This window comes from Aphelocoma coerulescens, chromosome 2 (genome assembly GCF_041296385.1).
Source record: "Aphelocoma coerulescens isolate FSJ_1873_10779 chromosome 2, UR_Acoe_1.0, whole genome shotgun sequence".
NCBI classification, from domain to species: Eukaryota; Metazoa; Chordata; class Aves; order Passeriformes; family Corvidae; genus Aphelocoma; species Aphelocoma coerulescens.
Window position 1 is genome coordinate 110,774,243 of NC_091015.1, and position 21,506 is coordinate 110,795,748.

Genomic DNA, 21,506 nt, shown 5'->3' on the forward strand with positions numbered 1-21,506 from the left:
TAATTTTGCAAAAAATGAAATAAGAAAGCCTGTCCCTTTCACTTCCAGAGAGAATGTTAGGATAATCAAAATTCTGATGGGGGTTTTTCAATCAATAAATGTTTCAGTGAATGACCGCAGCAGCAAAATTGAAAAGCATTGTTCTCACTCCTACAATTAGAATAATAACCGCCTCGCTTAATCTGATTGGGAGGGGTAAGAGATGAGCAGAACAAGAGAGGAAGGAAGAGAAGGCAATGGCTTATCTAGTTTACCCTTAAGAAACACTGTTCTTTTGTTGTCAACAATGTTAGTAATTTTGCTTTTTTAACATTGTGTTATAGTTGCTTTTTACCTTTTAAGTTCGTTTATCTTTGCATTTGTGGTTTCACTTTTTCAAATATTTTTATATGGTTTGGCTGGCAATCTTCACCTAGTCCGTGCACCTGAAACATAAGCAGGAGATAATATGCTTTATAAATTTTATTTTAATCCTTCATGTCATTCAAGTCCAGCTACACATCACAAGGCAGTGCCATCTGGAGACCGCACAGCAAGCTCGGAGCCAGCTTGGAGCGTGGCATTCTGCCTGGTTCATTAGCCTGCTGAGCTGTTAAGTGTGTTGTTCAGGTAAAGCGCTGTGCTAATATAATGACACAACTTTGAGCATGCAAAACATTTTCAGCATCTCAGAGAAGTGCAGGATTATGACATTAATATGTTCTGTGCTCACCCCTTGGGTGGGCATGGCCTCCATCAGTTCATATCGTACAGCTTGATCTCTGTCAATGGTCCAGAAATCCTACCAGGGAAGAAGTTGAATTTGGTCATCTTTTGGTTTGATTCATTAAGAGCATCTGGAATTTATGTGCATCCCACAGACCCCCAGTAAAAGAAGCTTACTTACAGCCTTCCTGCTGTTCCTTCTTCCTGACTGCCATCTCCTCTGTTTCCAGTCTCTTTCTAGAAACCTGAACAGAAGATTGGGTAATTAATGCACAGGTCTATTTGCTTTGCAAATAAGATGTATTAGTAGAAAGATTTAGCAGAGACAGCTGCATAAAATGTAGCTAAAGAAGATGCCATATGTAGTTTTAGGCTAACCAAGGGTAATCTAAATATCTAAATAAAGAGTACTTTTCTTTGTACAACCTGTTCTGCCTACTTCCTTCTGAGTGCTGTTTTTCAAGGTGTTTTTTTCAGGTTGATTGTCCTACATGCTGCACAGTATTTGTTGCAGAGAGCTGCCAGGACCTTGACACTAACATGCAAATATGGCTGAGAACATTTTGTGGACAGTTTCTCTTCAACTGTGTATTGCATAGAAAATGCATATGCTTTTAAACAAAAGGTCAAAGAATTCCTATCAATGACTGGTATGTTGCAAAACATTTTGATCAAATGCACTACAGTGTGGCAGTGCAGGTGGCTCCAACCATTCTGTCTTCTGAGGAGAACTCAAACAAGCAGCTGTGGTGGTCAGCAACCCAAGTTTAGCATGTAACTTTGCAGTCATGGTGAGAGCTCATGATTCCCTTGTTCTGCCTTTTGCATGTTTTTCCCATTGGTTAATGTTTTCCCGTCTCTGTTTTATGTATGAAATTATGTATATTCATTTCCCTTTTTTAATATGTATCAGTTCTATAAAGTTCTTTGTTCCTCAACGCCCCATTGGATCCTTCCCTGAGTCCCTCCTATGTGTTGTTCCCATTGGTTCCCTTCCTGTCAATCCCACCTGCTTGTTTCTCTCCCATTGGCTGGGATCCCTTTCCCCACCTATTCTGTACCCACTATAAGATCCCTGAACCCGCCCACCAACTTGTCCCTGTGGTTTCACGGGAATAAACCTGCGTGGAGCACAAAGGGAGAGTCCCCTCTCTTTACTTCTTTGCCTGCGTGCCTGCCTGACAGTGACAGAAGGATACAGCCCCTTTGGGTGAGGAGCTCTGCCCCATTTTCATTGTGTGCTGGGCACTGAGTGCCGCCTTCCAGAGGGGTTTCAGCGTTCACCTCCGGGCTTTTTTGTGTCGGCACGCGAGGGGTAAAACCCCCTTCTGCCAGCTCCCAGTGGCTGCAAAACCCCTCTCTACAGTATGGCAATTCATATATTGCCTTAAGAAAATGGTAAAAATAAAAATTATTTTAACCTTCAAAATACTTGATTCTTCATCTCTTTCTCTGGAGCCTTTTTTACAAGGCCACTGTTACAGAGTCATAGAATTTCTCCAGTTGGAAATGATGCATAAGGATCATTAAGCCTAACTATCAGTTGGACTTCCAGTCCAGTCCTCACAGTACTACCTAAAACTAAACCGTATGGGTAAGAGCATTGTTTGGATACTTGAGCTCTGACAGACTTGATGACACAACCACATTCCTGGGGAGCTTATTCCAGTGACTGAACAACTTCTCGGTGAAGAACTTTTCCTAATGTCCGTTCTGAACTTTCTCTGAAACAGCTTCATTCCATTTCCTCATGGATGTCCTACTGCAATGGAATTTGATCCTAGACAAAGTGGTGAGTTTTAAAAAATTATTAGTAGCATTATTTTTCTTGCATAGTGGCTATACTGCTTGGTTTTATGCATTATCTTCAATACAGCATGTCATGTTTTGAAAACCATGTGTTCATTGAAATTTTTTGATTTCAAAGGAACTTCCGAAAATTATCTGGAACCATCTGATCAATCATGTGTCTCCTAATTATTTTATAAAGTCTTTTTTTTCTGCTCTGATTGTTGTTTTCCTTAGGTGCTTACTTATCTTCATCTCAGTTTTGCTTTTTCACTTTTTCTCCTCGCTTTACTGGGGTTCAGATCTGAGAGAGAAATAAGGAGAAAGTTACCTGATTAAACACCTCTAGTGTAGCTCATTGAATATACAGGTTCTTATAGGTCCATCAATGGAGCATCTAATGTACACATATTTTATATTTTGCTTTTAAAGCTTTCTGTAGTCTATTCAGCCAACAGTTTCTGGTAGTTTCTAATAATATATTTTCTTGTCTCTTTTCATTACTTCTGATGTAATGTACTGACTTATTTTTTCTTCACTGATTAGATAACATTTTTCTTTCCCTTTTCATTGTTTCTGGATAGCTAACGTCTCTGCTTAAAAACCCCCACCAAAACCAGATTGTCTGACAATGTCTATTATTAGTGACCAATGATGTCCGGAAATACTATGGAAACTAGTGAGGCAATACCCATTTACACTAGCTGTGCCTCATTAAACTTGTCTAACATGGATTTTCCCTTCGCTTCTTTATTTGTGAAATCACATCAGTGTCAATGATAGCAGAATATGAAGAAATGGTTTTGACTAATAATATCCAAACTAGGAAAAGAATTATAATTCTTAAAGTAAAACAAATGTACAATAAATATAATGCCAAAAGTACTTTCCTCTCTAAGCTATGCATTTTTGTAAAGAATTGAAATCTTGAACCAGAGCCACTGGGTGAAGAGCTGAAATTGGTAATGTGGTATGTATACCTCATTTAATTAAACAAATGTCCCCACTGAGGGCCTGCAAATGCAGCTTTATATTTACAGGTAGTTTTGCCTGAAGAGAATTTTGTTGTTTGTGTTTCTTAACTCACAGTGCCCTATTCAGAGTTTCATTCAATTTCCTTTTTTTCTTTCTTTCTCCTCTATTTCTTCCTAAACCTTTGAAATTTTTACGGTATTCTTAGCTTTAGTGTTGATACCCACTTCATTTCTTTTTGCAGAAAAAACCTTCTTTCTGCAGTTTGTGAGTGAATGGAAAAACACCCTATAAATGGATAGTGATAGGAAAAAAAATTGGAATTAAAATGTCACTTAAAGAATGTTAAAACATAGGCACATGAGTCTTGTCTCTCTCAGTAGAATGATTCTGCAGATGTATTTAAAGCAAGCCAGATGGGAAAAAAACCCCAAACCAACAACATATAAAACCAACCAACCAAAAACACCAGCCAAGGAAAAAATTGCCCAAACCTATTAGTGAAATTTTAGGTTTTTTCTCTGTTTACAAATATTTTGTGTTCTTTTCTAATTCTATTAAAAAAAAAACCAAAAACTGAACCGGCCTAAAACTAACAACTGAGACTAAAACATATTTTGTTCATTTCTTGGTTTGGTCACTTGTCAGTATCCGAGTTCATAAAATCAATTGCTTAGAAGGGTAGTGTACTCTTATCACTTTCAAATATATAGCTTACAATCAGTTATATTAGTTAGTTATATATGTTGCTAATTTTCCTAAGATTAACACAATTCAAATGCTGTTATTTTAGCAATACAAATGTAGCAATACATTTGCTGTAAATGTACTCAAATATTAGTTATTAGTGACACTGGAAATCCATTTTAAGGAAGGGGACCCGTAAAAACCTTTGTAGTTCAATATACAAGTTGATAGATGTTTTTTTCAAAGTGCAGTGGCAGTAATGATTGAGCTTGCCTACATGTAAAGCAACAATATGTTCCTGCCACAGACATGGCTGTAATAATTTATTAAACTTGAAGAAACACTTTGTTGCCCTGCGTAAAAAAAGACAAGATCCTTTGCCTTTTCCAGACATCCCACATGGAAGAACTTGTTAAAAAATAAACTATCCATGCCAAGGAAAGAATTGCAAGACTAAAAGTGAGAAAGTTCGTGGGTTGAGATCAAGGCAGTTTAAAAGGGAAAGCAAAGACCACACACAAACAAAGCAAAGCAAGCAATTCATTCACCACTTCCCATGACAGGCAGGTGGTCAGCCATTCCCTGGAAAGCAGGGCTCCATCATCCTTAACAGTGACTTCGGAAAAAACCCACCATCCTCTGAACATCCCTCGTTTTCTCCCACCTCCCCAGCTCTATATGCTGAGCACGACACCATATGGTAAGGAACGTCCATATGGTCATGGTCAGTTGGGGTCAGGTGTCCTGGCCATGTCCCCTCCCAACTCCTTGTGCACCTTGAGCCTTCTCATCAGTGGGGTGAGGAACAGAAAAAAACTGTGTGAGCACTTCTCAGGAGTAATGAAAATTATTCTCATCCTAACTCCAGAATGAATCTCTGTACTCACTGCTAGGAAGAAAACTACCCTAGCCAGAACCAGCACAGACATTTCTAAGGGTGATGGCAGAATGACCTCCAACAGGCTGCTTTTTCCTTTTAGAGGCAGAAAAACCTTGTTGGCTTTATGATTTACCAGATGTCTTCAATGCTAATTAGACTTGTGTCTCTTAAAATCTTAAAGTCTTCTAATTTACTGTCATTGTAATAGACTTGGGTTTTTAAAAGTTTTTATCTCATTCTGGAATTTATTTCTAAATATGCCTTAAATTGGTGATATCACAATGATAATGCATGATGACACTATGACAAATACTTCTACTTTGACTGGAAACAAAGAGTGCTAGCGAGACTTTTGTCTGAAAACCAAAATATGAACAAATATTTATATATGCAAAAAGCCAGATGAAGAATGTACTTTTGCAATCAAGCAAATACTTTTAAACCTCTTGTAGAGTAATTATTTGCTGGAGAACACAGAAAACCAGACAGCTGCAAATTTTTATTGTCACTTTTGTGACCAAACCATCCCTATTCATCAATGTTTCCAGTCCCTAGCCCTGCAAGCTTTTACAGGGATCACATAGGCAGGTGCAGTTCCTTCTTTCTTAGACATCATCCTAAAGTAAAAGGACTAGTTCAACTCCAGTTTTTTACTTTCACTTATTTGACTTAGTGGAGGATTCTTCAGGAAGCACAGGACTAGAGAAAGAAAAAGTGTGAAAACTACTTTTTTCTCTCAGGGAAGCATTTCTTGATGTCAGTACTTAATATCAGTAAGACCTGGCTGTTGCATGATAGTTGGTGACTTTTCTGAATACTTCCTACACTCAATAACCTACTTCTTGAGATCATTTTCCAGTCTCCATTTGTGAGGTAAAGGATTTGGAATTGCTGGATCAAGTAAATAAAAATAAATTCCCTGGTGGAATCAAGTTTTCTCTTTTCCTTAGTTTGTGAGAAGGATATGTCATCTCTGTGCTCATGTGTTCTGTGTGAGTCACAAAAAGGCTTAATTATGTTAAGCTATTAATTCATTGGGCTCTGATACAGTCTTATTAGCATCTCAAAACTGTTATGAGGCCCTAAATAATAAATTTGCTGGGTTTTGGTAATGTAGAGGGTTATGAATTGTTCTATGGCTGCCTTGGGGCTTCTTGCTTCATGTTTCAGGGGTGGGGAGGTGTATCTCAGGATAGCAAGTTGTGAACACCAATCTCATTATAGATGCCAATGAGTATTAGGCATTAAGCATATTAAAAACTCTGTAGGATATTGTCGTTGTCCTTTGATATCTTAATCTTGCTTTTTAAAAAATGTTATTGCTTATTATGAGGCAGTACATACCAGTCAGAGATGCCCTGCCAAGACAAAATACTGCCCTGGCCTATGCAGGTGTACAGAGACAAAAGACGTTCTGTATAATACGCAGAGCTAGCTATATTTAGGTTCTGTTACTTTTTGGCATTCAGAAAGTTTCTAATTAACATCACAGTATGTGCTGCACTGCAGTTGTATGTGTTGTAGGGGTTATGATTTTCCCTAAAACCATGAGATGTACTCCTTCTCCAGGAAAGATCTATAAAAGCAATGCAACTGCAGGTGTGATGACAGGTGGAATTCTACCTAACAAAAAAGTGGTTTTGTTTCGTTGCTTGGTTTTGCAGTCCTAGACATGCCTCTTAGGATGTTGGGGATCTTATACAGGCTTACACACTGTAACTGATGCCATTATCTGGGAGACAAAATCACAGAATGCCTATTTACTCATTTGTGACAAAAAACCACCTTTTCTTTCTTTTATTTTTTTTCAATTTTTTTTCAGGAGTAGGAGATTCTGCATTTGATTATTTGCATCTGTAATTCTTTCATATTTTAAGATTTTGCTTTTACTTACATGTAAGTGAGGGACAGCATCTGTTATGCAGTGTCCTGTTCATAATTGACTGTAAAAATATCTTTTTGCTTTTTCTGACCATTTGAAATCTGACAGGAAAAGTATCAAACTATTCCAGAATCTTCTGCTTCTGTAGTTTGAAAGGAACATGGAAGCCTGTGGACTCACTGCTAGTTCTAAACAGAAAACAGAACTTTCAGTAAAAGTACTTTTGTCCTCCAGCAACACTGGGTGTTCAAGATTCTGAGCTCTTTGCTTTTTGTGATTCAGCAGGACCTGCAGAATCATGATGGATGACTGAAGCACTGTTCAGTCTTTCTTCCATATGTCTTGTTGATTGCATTGAGGTTCAGTTAGCACTGTCAGGAACTAGATATATAATACACTAGGATACAGCTGAATATATAGCTATGATGATGAATAGTTATTTTTAACTTCCCTTAATAAGACAAATGAGTGAAATCTTCCTGGTTTGTACCTATTAGTTGACACTTTTTGATCCAGTACAAAAGACTGCATTGCATGTAGTCTTTCCAACAACAGGCTGATTTATCTTATTTTGCAGAAAAGTGATACAATGGACTCCTACAATGTAGGAGAATGACAGGCCAGAAAAGAACTATAAGTGCTCTGCACAGGCAATGCAAATATTAGTGTATGTATGAAATTGTATCCCAGTAATATGGAAACTGTACTTTTCAGTTTAATAGAAAAATGACGCTAGTAACAATGATCTTCTGCCTTTTTTTTTTGTTAATCAGAATAGTCCAAGCAGATGAAAGTGTTGTTGATGGTGATAATACGAAGCAGTGACTCAACACTAATTTTTTTCGAACACCTCAGTTTTTAATGAAAAAATAAATTTGTAGTGTACTTTTTTGTTTGTTTGTTTGGGTTTTATTTATTCTTAATTGTACTCACATAAAACTCAGGAACTGCAATCATTGCCAAGACTAAACAGTTGCAATTCACAGAATCACAGAATATTGTGAGAGGAAAGTGATTCACAAGAATCGGGTCCACTTCCTGGCCCTACAGAACACCCCAAGAATCACACTATGTTGCTGAGAGCATTGTCCAAACACTTATGGAACTCTGTCAGGCTTGGGTGCTGTGACCTCTTCCCTGGGGAGCCTGGTCCAGTGCCCAAACAGCCTCTGGGGAAAGAACATTTTCCTAATATCCACCTGAATCTCCTCTGATAAAATTTCAGGGTATTCCCTTGGGCCCTCCTGGCTGCCAGGGCACTGCTGACTCCTATTCAACTTGCCATCAACCAGGACCACCAGGTGTCTTTCCATGGCACTGCTTTCCAGCCTCTCATTCCCCAGTCTGTCCGTATATCCAGGATCTGCACCCCATCCCAGGTGCAGAATTGGGCACTTGCCCTTGTTAAATTTCACACAGTTGGTGATTGTCCAGCCCTGTATTTTGTCGAGGTTTCTCTGGTGGAGGACCTCTCTGCCTTCAAGGGAGTCCACAACTCCCAATTTTGTATCACCTGAAAACTTGCTTAGTATTCCTTGGAGTCCTGTGTCCAAGTCATTTATAAAGATGTTGAAAGAAGCACAGGGCCGAGGATGGACCCCTGCAGAGACCCACTGGTGAAAGGTCATCAATGTGATGTCAGCCCATTCACTGTAGCTCTTTGTGCCAGACCCATGAGCCAGTTGCTCACCCATTGCATGCTGTGTTTATCCAGCTGTGTGCTGGACATTTTGTCCTGAAGGATACAACAAGAGATGGTATCAAAAGCTTTCGTGAAATCTAAACAGATTGCATCAGCTGGCTTCCCTTGGTCAGCTAGGTGGGTTACCTTGTCAGAAAAGTAAATCAAATTTGACAAGAAGGACCTTCTCCTTATGAAGCTGTGCTGGCTCTGTTTTCCTTCAGGTGTTTTTCAGTATTTCCCAGAATAATCTTCTCCATAACTTTACAAGACACTGAAGTGAGACTGACAGGCCTGTAAATTTCCAAGGTCATACTTCTTGCCCTTTTGAAAATTGGGATGTTCTCCTGCTTCCAGTCAACTGGGACCTCTCCAGATTCCCAAGAAATCCCTTTGAATGAGGAAGGAAAGAACAAAAACATTCCTTTTTTTTCCCCAAGTCCTATAAGCTGAAAACCTCATATGATGTTTAAAGAGCGCTCACATTTTGAGAGTGGCAGCTGCTTTTGTCTTAGCCTGCTGGTAGATTGGATAAATTGTTGAGAATAAGTTAAAGTTCTGGAGTCAACAACTTTACTCCTGGGTAAATGGGGTATCAGCATTAACTACTCAACTCCTGTGTCTTCACAGCCATCCTCCTTCTTTTTCCATGATGCACTGAAGCTTGTGCTCTTTTCTGCACAGTTGCTTCATTTCCCCAAGAGCAATGGAGCGTGACTCTTGCTCAAATTAGACTTGATGTTTAGGGACCTGTTGTCAAAGGCATGAAGCATCTCAGGTGAAAACAGATTTGAAACAGAGCTGCTCACCTCTAGGATAAATGTTCTCACAAATAGATCCATCCTCCATGCTTTCAAGAGTTACATTTGGAAGATGAAAAATTTCAGATGTTTGCTAAGAAAAACATAGAACTCGAAAGATCTTACAAAGGAAGCAAGTCATCCTGCCTCTGTGCAGATAATAAATAATGAGGTGATATAAAAACAAAGAAAACTAACAAAATTTTTTTTCCTACACCAATTTTACTGTATAACTCCTTAAATGATGTGCAAAATGTTTTTTATGACTGATTTAAAAATTATTATCCCTATATATTCTGGAATGTTTCATCTTTATTTCATAACATTTACATCAGTGGCTGCAATATCAAACTAGAAAAGGAAATGCATGCAACAAATTCTTAGATATGAGAATTGAAAAGAAAAACACCTGGTTTTTTATACTGATCTTTGTTCCTTATACGAAATAAATTTACACTTTTTCAGTGGGTATAATACTTGCATTAGTATACTAAGCCTTGAAATATAACACCTGCTAGGAGCTTTTAAAAACCAGAATAAGGACTACCAGCTGTTGAGTTAGAATTGTTTTATATCACTGTTGAGTCTGGAAGACCATTTTCTTCTCATTTTTATTTTTTCCTGTGTGTTAGGGGCATATCACTAGTTCCACTGGAGTGTGAAATACTCTCTACTTAGAAAGGTGTTAGAGTTCTGCTGTCTGTATTTGTACTTTCCTGAAACACCCTGAAAGACTGAGATTTATACCAAAGATTGGATCAATCCTAGATGTATCTCCTTATATAAATCTAACCACATGTACTGTTTTCAGCTGGGGCAGAGTTAATTTTCTTCACAGTGGCAGGTATGGGAGTGTGTTTTGGATTTGTGCTGAACACAGGTCTGATAATACAGAGATGTTGTTGTAATTGTTGAGCAGGGATTACACAGAGCCAAGACCTTTTCTGCTCTTCATATGCCATGCTGGTTTGGGAGGAGACACAGTCAGGATGGGTGACCCAAGCTGACAGAAGGGGTATTCCTGACCGTGTGACATCATGCTCAATATACAAAGTGGGGGAAGAAGGAGGAAGGGGGAGGTGTTCGGGGTGATAACATTTGTCTTCCCAAATCGCTGTCCTGTGTGATGGGGCCCTGCTCTCCTGGAGATGGCTGAACACCTGTCTGCCCTTGGGAAGTGGTCACTCAATTCCTTGTTTTGCTTTGCTTGTGTGTGCAACTTTTGCTCTCCCTATTAAACTGTCTTTACCTCAACCCACAAGTTTTCCAGCTTTTACCCTTCCAGTTCTCCTCCCAGTCTTGCTGGTGGGGGAGTGAGCGAGCAGATGTGTGAAGCTTGGCTGCTGGTCGGGGTTAAACCATGACACCACACCATATAATAATTCATAAATTATTATCAAGTTTGTTTCTAAGGGGGACTATGCAGAAACAATAAGAACTGTGTGATTTGTGGAACTTGTACTTTTTTTAATAGTAAGTTCATGTTAAGCAAGAAATATTAATTGAGTCAGATACATATACTAAGACATTACAATATTTTAAATCTGTATTTAAAATTATAAACCCTTTGAAATAAATTAGGCTTAATTAGAGCCTCAGCTGAAAATTGCTGCAACGATATTGCTTGTCTGAAGGGTTGTTTACTAAAATGTGGCTCATTTTGTAAATTGAATTGTAGATGACATAGGTTCCATTAAAATCCCTCTAATAGTTGCTTTCAGACCATTTTTTAGTGTAAAGAATTCTGACATTGGCTTTACAGTGAAAATAGAGATTTTCTCTGAATTGATGCTCAATTCATTCGAAGATTTTTTTAATTACACTGTAATTGAAAGATGCTGTAATTTTCTAATAATTTAGTCAAAGTTAATATTAATTCTGTATGAAAAGCCACAATGCAATTGAAGCTTGAGGGGTTTAACATTTCAGATACTGACTTTTAAAGACTAAAACCTGAAAGATTTGACAGCAAAATTGCAGCAACAAAAATGAATCATGCTATTACACTCTTACAAGAGTCTGACAAATTTTATATTGGATTTTCTGTGATGGTGAGAATTCTAAAGACACAATGAATCACTAAATGCTTGTGAAATTTAGTGTTAAATATTAATGTTAGAGTCTGCCACGCTTATGCAAAATCTTATCCAAACAATATTTAAGTAACTAGAGAAGACAGACTTCTATGGTTTCAGTATTTGTGTCTTTCTTTATTTCTTCAGACCGCAGCTGGGTTGTTTTGGATCTACTGCTTTTAAGTGCCTATTTTATTCCCCCCAAAAAAGAGTTTGCATATCAAATTGCTTAAACAGTATTCAGTTGCATCTGAATGCCTTGTGATTTGGAGGGGATGTAGAAATCAGATGTGTTGAGTCAACTAGTTTCGGAGTTTTTCAAAAGCCATTTCTAATTTTTATGTTAGATTCTGCTTACAAAGTGGAGAATGTAATCCTGATAGTCTCCCTTCTGTGTTTCAACTCAGTGGTTAACACACTAGAGGATGGAATGGGAAGTGCAGGTCCATGGCATGTGTGGGAGCTTTTAGTGTTCATTCTTTCTCTAAGATTCACAGCGAACATTTGAATTGCTATGTGAAGATCTCATACACTGAATTTGGGATCCATGGAGTCTCTAAACTTTTCCAAGTTGTATATATGTGATTTGCTTTTTATAAGATTGTCTTGAAACCCACATACAAATCTGTTTTCTGTATGGTCTCAGGGAACGTAACGTGTTGATGCTGACAGGCTGAGTACATTTTTTTTGTCTGAAAAGTAGGTTGTAAATCATTTAAATCACTACAAAAATGGATGTCAGTAGAGCTGGCTTAAAATAAACCATCCTGAATGTTTAACTTATGATCCTGATACTTTTCACGTGTATTGAATTCAGAGAGAGAGAGTCATGAAGAGTGGAATGTAGAGCAGCTCCCTTTGTCTATTGGTATGAATGAAGTAAAATTGCATTAAATACCTGAAAATGTATTGTTACAGCATGCTGAAACAAAGAAGTGTGCTTGATGAGTGATTTCTCTTATGGCAAGGAATATTTATGCTCAGGCCTACAATTGCTGCAGTGCAACTTAATTGATTTTCTGTATCTCCAGAAAGCTGAAGATCGAATAAAGGACACTGCATTAGTTTGCTTAACTGCCAGCTAATTTCTTCCTAGGGGTGATTAGACATAGCAAATGTGCCTATAGCATTTGTTGAAGCTGTCCCCAAATTAGCATGAACACCAGATTTTCTTGTGTTCTCTGCTGAATTCTTCAGCTATGACCTCAGCAAATGGTTGAATGGCATCAGATTTTGTGCAGCCCAGCATGTGTGTGCAGCAGCTCTGACAGGTTCAAGGCACTTCACAGGAACTCAGCCAAACTGGACAGAAGTCAGATGTCAGCCTGTTGCACCTTGAGTACACCTGGTGTGTTTGTATGTGGCATAGCAAGGATGTGAGCGAACCAGAGCCTGGGGAAGCCACAGCCTCTGCTCTGCCGTAAGGCAGTAACATCTTGATGGAGATCATTGGAGAAATGCCCCAAAGAAATCTCTCTTGATTGTGGTGGCGTTACATGTTTTGGCAAGCAGTGGGGAAAGCTCTTCAAACTGGTAGCCACATCACTCATAACCTGAGGATTTATAAGGGTTTAAGCTATTGTCAAGTTTGTAACTTTTTCACTACTAAATTGACTCTTGAGATGCCTTGAAATGTCTCTACCAGTGCAGGCAGAAAGAGAAATAACTTTAAGCATCTGCATCTATTTGTTTTTCCTTGTGTTTACAGTTACTTGTTGGCCCGAATAAGAATTTATAGTGCTTTTTAATCACTGACTGTGATGTCTATGGTCTTTAATGTTGCAAAAAAATCAATAGTACTAAATACATCTGTACAGTTTTCTTAGAAGCCTTAATAGGATATCATGCAGTCTGATGTAGTTGAAAGAAGCTCTTCAAAGGCAAAGGAGAGGTGGAATACCTTTTGCAATACCTCTTGGAGAAAATGTGTATAGGTTGGTTTTTTCCTGTTTTCTAGAGAAGTTCTCTGCTTAGGTTTAGGAATCTAAGTAGCTCTTAGAGATGAAAAGACATAAATGAACTCAGTAAGTACTTGAATAGCAGTCAGTTATTTGGTGTTGTATTTCACTATTTTTTTTTCATTGAGTCATCCTTGGTAAGTGGTAGTCTTTTACAGTCAAATTGATTTTTTTTATAGCATAGCATCAATAATTTTTTAAGAGGGGGAAAAATGGTCTAAGCAAATCCCACTGTACATGTCAGTCGTTCTTAGTGCCTATTTCTCTTTTTTCCCCCGGGACTGTAAGACACAATTAATGGCTACATTGTGTCTTTGCTGCTCTTAGGGAGCAAACAGTGCATGTACTGACAAGTCATGTCTGAGAGATGGTTTGAATGCCAGGAGTAGATAGGAACTATGCAACGTGGGGTCATTGCCAACATCTTGGCCTATAAACTGCATAAGCAGTTAAGAGGAGTTTGAAAAGATTTTAGTATCTCCAAGTATAAACCTGAAAACAAATCTAGATTTGAGTTTAAAAAAACCAATCGTTTCAATCTACCCAGACTTCCAGGTAAGAATCTGAAGCAACATCCAGCCTTCGTGTAGTATCTGAGGCAGTCTGGGGTCTAGTGATGCAAGATGCACTGCAATTTCAGATACTTGGACCAAAACTCTTATTGTTGAGTCAAATTTCCATTATTTCAGTCAAGAACAATAAGAAAGAACCATTGCATAATCTGAACATTTTTTTTAATTAACAAAACTGTATTTAGAAAGAATGATTTTTCCAACAGTTTCAAGAAGCTCTTATCAGAGTCTCTTAAAAACATCACATTAATACTTAGTGAATGTCAGTGTAGGCTGATTACTCTTCTTGGGTGTTAACCTGATGAATGCTACTCCAAGTTAATTAATCCATAGTCATCCTAAACATCTGTGGGAGCAAAGTTAATTACCCAAGTTGAATTGATGGGTTTGACACCAAAAGACTTGAATCATACTGGCATGATCAGTGGAGCAAGGTGATGCATTGTAAGATACCATCATCCTACATCCCTGTAAATTGTCTGTGAGCTTTTTATAAGGAGAAGAACAAATGAGAAAATATTTCATAATTGCTTCTCCTTCTCTTAGAGGCAGTTTATATTACTGTAGAATGTATATGAAACTGGTCTAAATCACTGTGCTTGAAGTAATAGAGCTAGCACTTTGTATTAGAAGTGTGGAAGATGAAATGGAATTTACACCAGAGATTGTGGGTATGATTGCTTCAAGAATAATATTGGTAGAGGGCAATATGAATCTCTGAGAAGTTTATAATTACAAATATAACTTTAAGTGTATTTGGAACTTAAATTCTAATGCATTTTTGAAGCCTAGGCCTTCAACATTTAATTTGCTATACTGAATCAATTTATGGTGTCCTAATGCCCTTCATCACTTTCCCCTGTATAAATTTCTTCATTACATCTCATAACTGTAACATGGATTAAAAAAAAAAAACAAAACACAACCCTAAAAACTCACCCAAAAAGATCCTTGAAACCAGGATTTTTAAGCATTTGGAGTGCAAATTATGAAAAACTTGTGAAAGCACATAATGTACTTATGCAGATTAAACCAGTCCTCAAAGGGATTCTTGCAAGTTAAAAGAACATGTAGAGATAAAATTTAAAAGGCTCCGCAGTCCATTTCAAATTAAATTTGAATTGCTTTCAAACTTTTAAAAACCCTTCTTTGTTTCATTTTCTGAAGTCTTGTTATCTCATATACTGTTTAAATTGCACATTTTTCCTTCAAGATACAGTATGTTAAGAGTGTGATTTTTTTCAGGTGAAATGACCTTTGGATTTGCATTGTCTGGGAAGATGAATGACCTTTGATATTTGCTCTCATTGATCTATTCTAACCACTGTATGGTCAGGTATGCAAACTATTCCTGGTTTAGATCTCTCTTTCAGTTTCCTCACTAATCTAATAACATGTCAGGAGGCCTCCACTGAAGTAAAACATAGAACTAAATTATTACTGTTTCTGTAGAAAAAGGGAGGTGCCATATTTTGCCCTTGGGTGTCCAAAACAAATAGAAAAGCTGCACAGAAATTGGGGTTTGAGACTTGATTTTGTGCAAAAATGTATTGTATGTTGAGGAAAAAAAAATTAAATCTTGTATGTAATTGGTTTATTTTGAGGTGTTGAAGTCTGTTTGTGGGATTTATTATAAGTAGTAGTAGTAGTAGTAGCAGTAGTAGTAGTAGTATGGAGTCATTAACAACTGTTCACATGAAATACCTGAGTGACTTATAGGATGTCCAAAACAAAGTTCCCTCATAAAAGAGTGGCTTTTTTACTATTTGCATATATGAAGGTTGAAATCTTAAAATATTTTGATTTATTCATACTTGGATATTGGCAATCACTTGATTTACTTCCTATCTTACGTCCTACAAAGTCCTTTTCCCATTATGTCTTTCCTACAAGAGTGTTTTCTGGTCCAATAGCAAGAATCTCTCTTGAGACATTTGAGAAAAAACTTCCTACTTAATCTTTGAAAGAAAATGAGGAAGTGCCATGATGTTTCCCTATAAATAGCCAGATATTTTGGTAGTAGAGCAATTGCCAGTCTAACACCCAAAAGAATTCAATAAAAATGTTGCATAATTAGAAAGTTATTTGGGGTTTTTTTGAGGCTGGGGTTTTAATAGCAAGATTGAAACTTGTAATGGCAGACACAGGATATTTTCCTCTGTAATTTAACAGAGTATTCACATAGGAATATCTTAGGCAGGTTTACTCTCTTACGCATGTGTTATATTCTCTGGGAGTTGGGGGCTTGCATGTCTGACAGATCTTTTGTTTCATTCTCCCAGTGGCAGAGTTTATGTAGATGACAAGAATCAGCTTTCTTTAGGTCTCTAAGAAAAAAAAAAATGTTGTAATGAAGAATCTCTGCACAAAAGTACTCTCTGCAGGTGAAGAATCGGACTAAAAGTAAAAACTTAGAAACACAATCTGGATGATGTGACATTTTAAGCTTTTCAAAGATTAATTTTTGAAAACGGATGAGGGTTTTTTTAGGAAATCGATTCTTGCTGTCAGAAGGCAGCAAAGCAAGGTCTTTATTTTGAAAGAAAAGTAAATTTACAGGTATAGATATATCGTATTTGTAATGTCAAACAGAAGATGATTTTACTTTAAATTATTGCCATTCTTATCTAGAAAATTGGGCAAAGAAAAGCACTTTCTGATAATTTGAAGTTACTGTCCATTTTTTTTTTTTTCTCTTGAATGAAAAATGACACATTTTCTTGAATGTATGAAGATTTAAAAAGAGATGTAAGACTTTTTCATGTGTGGTCATATTGTGTTCCATTCAGTATGTTACACATCTTTACATTCTTTTAGCCACTTTTCTTGAGTTGGATTCAAAAAATGTCAAAAAATTTCATTGATTTTCCAAAGGCTAGATTTTGCCACTATCCTTATCTTCGATTTTCTATTGAAACAGATTCATTTCAGATATTTTTTCCTTCTGCTGTAAAAGGAAGAGTTTTTCTTAATCACGAGTATTTGACAGTTATTACCTTTACTAATGTGCTTTAAATGCTCATTATTATGCAATTAATGGATGAAATATATCTGTCTGAGGTGTCAGTACATGCATAGTATTAATTGCTAACTTTTAAAAATCATAGTAAAGTTCTCTAATCAGCCACTAAAGGTATCCAAGCAGAGTCAGAATTTAAATAATATTGCAATATACTGTAACTACATATTACAAACTTTTGGGTTTTGGTCAATGAACAGGATGCACCTGTGAAGAAATCTGCAAATTGTGACAATCAGATAATTAGAGCTGAGTAGATTCTATAATTATTTTTATTTTAATTTTTCCTTCACCCTCTTGCCCACCCAGGATTTGATTTTTTTCCTGTGGTTTTAGAATTCCACAGTGCTGGTTTAAAAATAAATTCTAAAAATTGGCAGCAGCTTTTTAAAGATATCACCCTCTCCTCAAAAAAAGAAAAAGGGTAAAAAATTAACTGATGTTTACCTGAAATTATTCACCACCCTCAGCACTGAAGTACATGGTTCTGCACTATATTCAATATCTTTGTCTACATTAAAATATAAAATCCAAAACTAAAATAACATCTTAAACATGTCTGGTTGCAACTAAAAGACAGGGAAAACTCAAACCAGTAAGAAATCTCCCACAGTGCAACCCCCCACCCCCGATTAATTAAAAATTGAATAGAAGATAATTAATTACGTAAGTTGTACACCCATCTGATTGACCAGTATTATCATGTATTCCAGCTTCCCTGTATAGACAGGCAAAGGAAAGATTGCAAGTTTGGATGCACAGAACTAAAAGATAGGGCAGAAGTCAGAAGGACCTTGTAGTGATGATATGCAACGGAGACTTTGTACAAGAGGTTTCCTTTGGCAGCTGCCCTAATGAACTGTCAACAAAAACGACAGAAAGGGCTATGGGATCACTATTAGCAGTTTAATACCTGGCATATTACTTACTTGCCACATCATATACAAGATAAGGATACTTTTGGAGCTAAAGAAGACAAGGTGTATTGTGCAGAGTTTCCACTTTTTCGCAAATCAGTTCTGAAAAGAAAGAACAAGGAAAGCCTAATAGGAAAAAGATACTACTTATTATGCATGCCAAGTGTAAACATTTGGATTAAAAGTTTTGCATGATGAGGATGTTGTTCATGCTGATTCTGCTTACCCTTTTTTGTGTAGTGCTGAGGCTCTAACTCTGAGGCTTAGGCTCACTGATTGGTACAATCATGCACCATCAACTCTCATTATTAATCTTTTTTGTGGGTTGCTCATTGCCTTTCTTCTTTTGCAGATGAATCACACAGGAAAAGTTTTAGGCAGCTGAAAGAGATGTGCAGAATAATATACACTAATGTGAAAAATTAGCTTACTGCTCCATACATTATCCAGGAAAGATGAAAAAGGAAATACAGAACTTTGATCATAAATATGTATCTCTCACAAATAGGGACAGAAGTAAATTCTTAACCTAAGGTCTTGCTTTTGTCCAATTCTTTTGATTATTAAAGTTTCCTTTTTACTCATTCCTTATGAATCTAATTATTCAACTCTACACCATTATCACATTACTCAGTCTTGATGAGTTGCCTTACAAACTTCGTAACCCTTCTTTCAGATAACGTATTTCTTTCAAACTTTGTAGGTTGCACATATACGAGTGATTTTTGTATGCAAACCTGTCTACTTTTTTTATGGAATTGCAGTAAGTTTGATTAGAAGAGAGTAGGCACTGAAGTGATGATTCTCTTGCCTTCAACTTCATACACCATCAGCATTTAACCCACTGTGAGATGTTTGGTTCTGCTAGGGAGAATATGGAGCATATCACCTGCCTCGGAAGACATGCTCAAAGCTTGTATAACCTTTAGTACACTATGATGCATTTCAGAGCTTATATTATGCTTTTGCTCACCTATGATGTTATTTCTTCTTCACAAAGAAAAAAAAAAAAAAAATCCTGTAGTGCATTCCTTAGCTGTGAAGCTGTGCTGAAAGACTCCATGTGAATGTCTGTGTGATTGCATTTTATATAGTTGCACTCCTTCTTGGAAGTAATGTAGAAGTTTCCATACGAGGGGTATAATTTACTACCCCTTCTATAGTGGTAGAGAAGTTACCATGTATTATCTTACTGTGTTCTTAATGCTTTAAGGTAGGTTGCAAGAAATTTGGTTAAACTACAGGAGAAATATTATCATACACCAAACAAACAGTAAACCAGTTGTGTCTAGGGTCATACTCAAAACCAAATGGATCATATAAGTCTTCTGAAATTGGTAGAACAAGGTGATTTATATTAGCTGGGAATATGGCTGCTCTGACCCTGATTTGATTTGCATTTTGAGAACATATAATTGTCTTTACATGCAGAATGCTTGCATGAATGAGAATGGAGATGATCTTGATGTTGCACATAAATACTAAAAAAATAGCTAAAATACATATTTTTAAAATTTATATGTGTTTTTCTCTGTGTGTATGCACGTGTTTTTCCCCCAAAAATACTGTATATGAAAATCTGCTTGATTGCATGAAAAGTAGAGAAATTTTTGAGCTTTATTTCAATGATACTTTGACTATGAAGGAAAAAAAATCTGTTCAAAGAACACTAAGACAGTAAAAAAGCAGCTTGTCTCACAGTCTTCTTGATAACATGTTGGGAGTGCTGCTTTCAAGGATAGCACACAACCAAGACTATCACTGGAATTCTGTGGTCATGCTTCCGTAAGAGTTGGGTTAATAATCAATTGTCCTGAAATGCACTAACTGAGCAAAGTTCTAATGGGGTAACCAAAAACCTGTGCTATATAACAGGAGGCCTATCAATGGAGTATTAGTACCTACAAGGAATCATATTGTTGAAAAAGCATTTTGTATATACTGAAACCTGTAGGGAAAGTACATTAGTGTTATCACAGGTACCTCTGTTATATAAACTCTTTGTTTACCCTTACTCTGGGCCATCTTTTAAAACAGCTATTTGAGTTCCAGACAGGCACTACACAGTGTCATTCAAGACTCAAAAAATACCTATAGTGTGTGATGAGTCAAAAAATCAGTGGCAATATTTTTTCTAGATATGTGAATTCCAAGGATTTCCCTTTGGCATTTGCTAAGCCCTCAAAGTTTTCAGTAGGACTTCTAGTTACCTGAAAGTTCTGTCCAATTATAATTCCATTGATTTCAGTGCTTCAATCAATACTGAGATGTATTGGACCTCATGGGAGATATCGACCTTGGCTTCACTTAGTCCGTGTGTAACTTGTAGCCCAATGAATCATAACAGTTAAGAAGGATTTTCCCTCTGTAGGGTCTTGAGAATATTTATGAGTATTTGGTTAGGGGAATGGAAAAAGACTCTTTCTACTGCCTGCATCTGATCTTGGAATATGTAAACAGGGCAAGAGTGAATAGTTATTCCTGGAATAAATAGTGCAGAAAATTTTTTACTTTTCATCCACATCTTAAGTAATTCTAAATGTAAATGATCAAGGACAACTTCGAATCTTAGAAACATTACGTGAATCTTACCATGTAACAGTCTGTTTTATGGGTCAAGGAGAAGAGATACTACCCACAGCATAAAGTGAGCTGTTTGGCAATTCTCCAAGAAGTGAAAATCCACTTTTCCTTAGAATTAGTAAGAGAACTGTGACCTAATTTCATTCATTGCATTCTGTGCATCTTCACTCTTTCTCTCTGATCAAGCACAGGTCAACTCCTTGACCAGAGGTAAGAATAGCTAGTGGGAGTACATTATCCACCTTTGCTCATGCAACTGAAAAAGAGGATTCTGATGTTCCAGCTTCTTGAAAATAGTTCTTTTTCCACTGATTTTTTTCCTAAAAGGACAGGATTAATAATCATTAAAAAAATAGTTTTGTTTAGGTTTGGGTATAAAGCTGTTAATTTTGACCCTAGAGCAATTGTAACCAACCATAGCTTTTGACACTGAATAATATTTTGTAGAGGATGAATATGACAAAAAGGGAGAAGTCAAGCCACAATACATAAATAAACATTTACCTGATTCTTCATTATTGCTGATTAACAGATCGTTTCTCACTGAGTCCTTGCAATAAGTGTGAGAAAAGTATTATGAAGATTTAAAATATTATAAAAGTTTTATAAAGAATTTTCAGAGTATATGACAGAATAGTAAGTATTAAGTAGTAAGAGGAGGCAATGGGCAGAAACTGATGCACAGGAAGTTCCACCTGAACATGAGGAAGAACTTATTTACTGTGCATGTGCCTATGTGCTGGAACAGATTCCCCAGAGAGGGTGTGGAGCCTCCCTCACAGGAGATGTTTAAGAACTGTCTGGACACAATCCTGTTCAATGTACTCCAGGATGACCCTGCTTGAGCAGGAAGGTTGGACCAGATGACTGTGGTTCCTTTCAACCTGACCCATTCTGTAATTCTGTGAATACAATTTTTTTCCCCTTTGCAGTAAATACTATCAAAGCACTTACAGAAACATTTATTTCCCTGCAATAAGTGTTCAA

General features: G+C 36.9%; 1 long non-coding RNA gene across 2 annotated transcripts in view; it reads left to right on the forward strand.

The window, feature by feature from the left end:
• Positions 1–1,821: 1,821 nt before the first annotated feature.
• LOC138105867 (uncharacterized) overlaps positions 1,822–21,506 on the forward strand; it is a 75,070-nt gene continuing 55,385 nt past the window's right edge. Inside the window, exons 1-3 of one of the 2 annotated variants that reach the window (XR_011148750.1) lie at positions 1,822–1,915; positions 2,439–2,497; positions 15,246–15,336. This is a non-coding gene — a long non-coding RNA (uncharacterized lncRNA). Of the gene's footprint in view, positions 1,916–2,186; positions 2,498–15,245; positions 15,337–21,506 lie in introns of those variants that run through there. The other variant, XR_011148749.1, reaches the window with a different exon arrangement.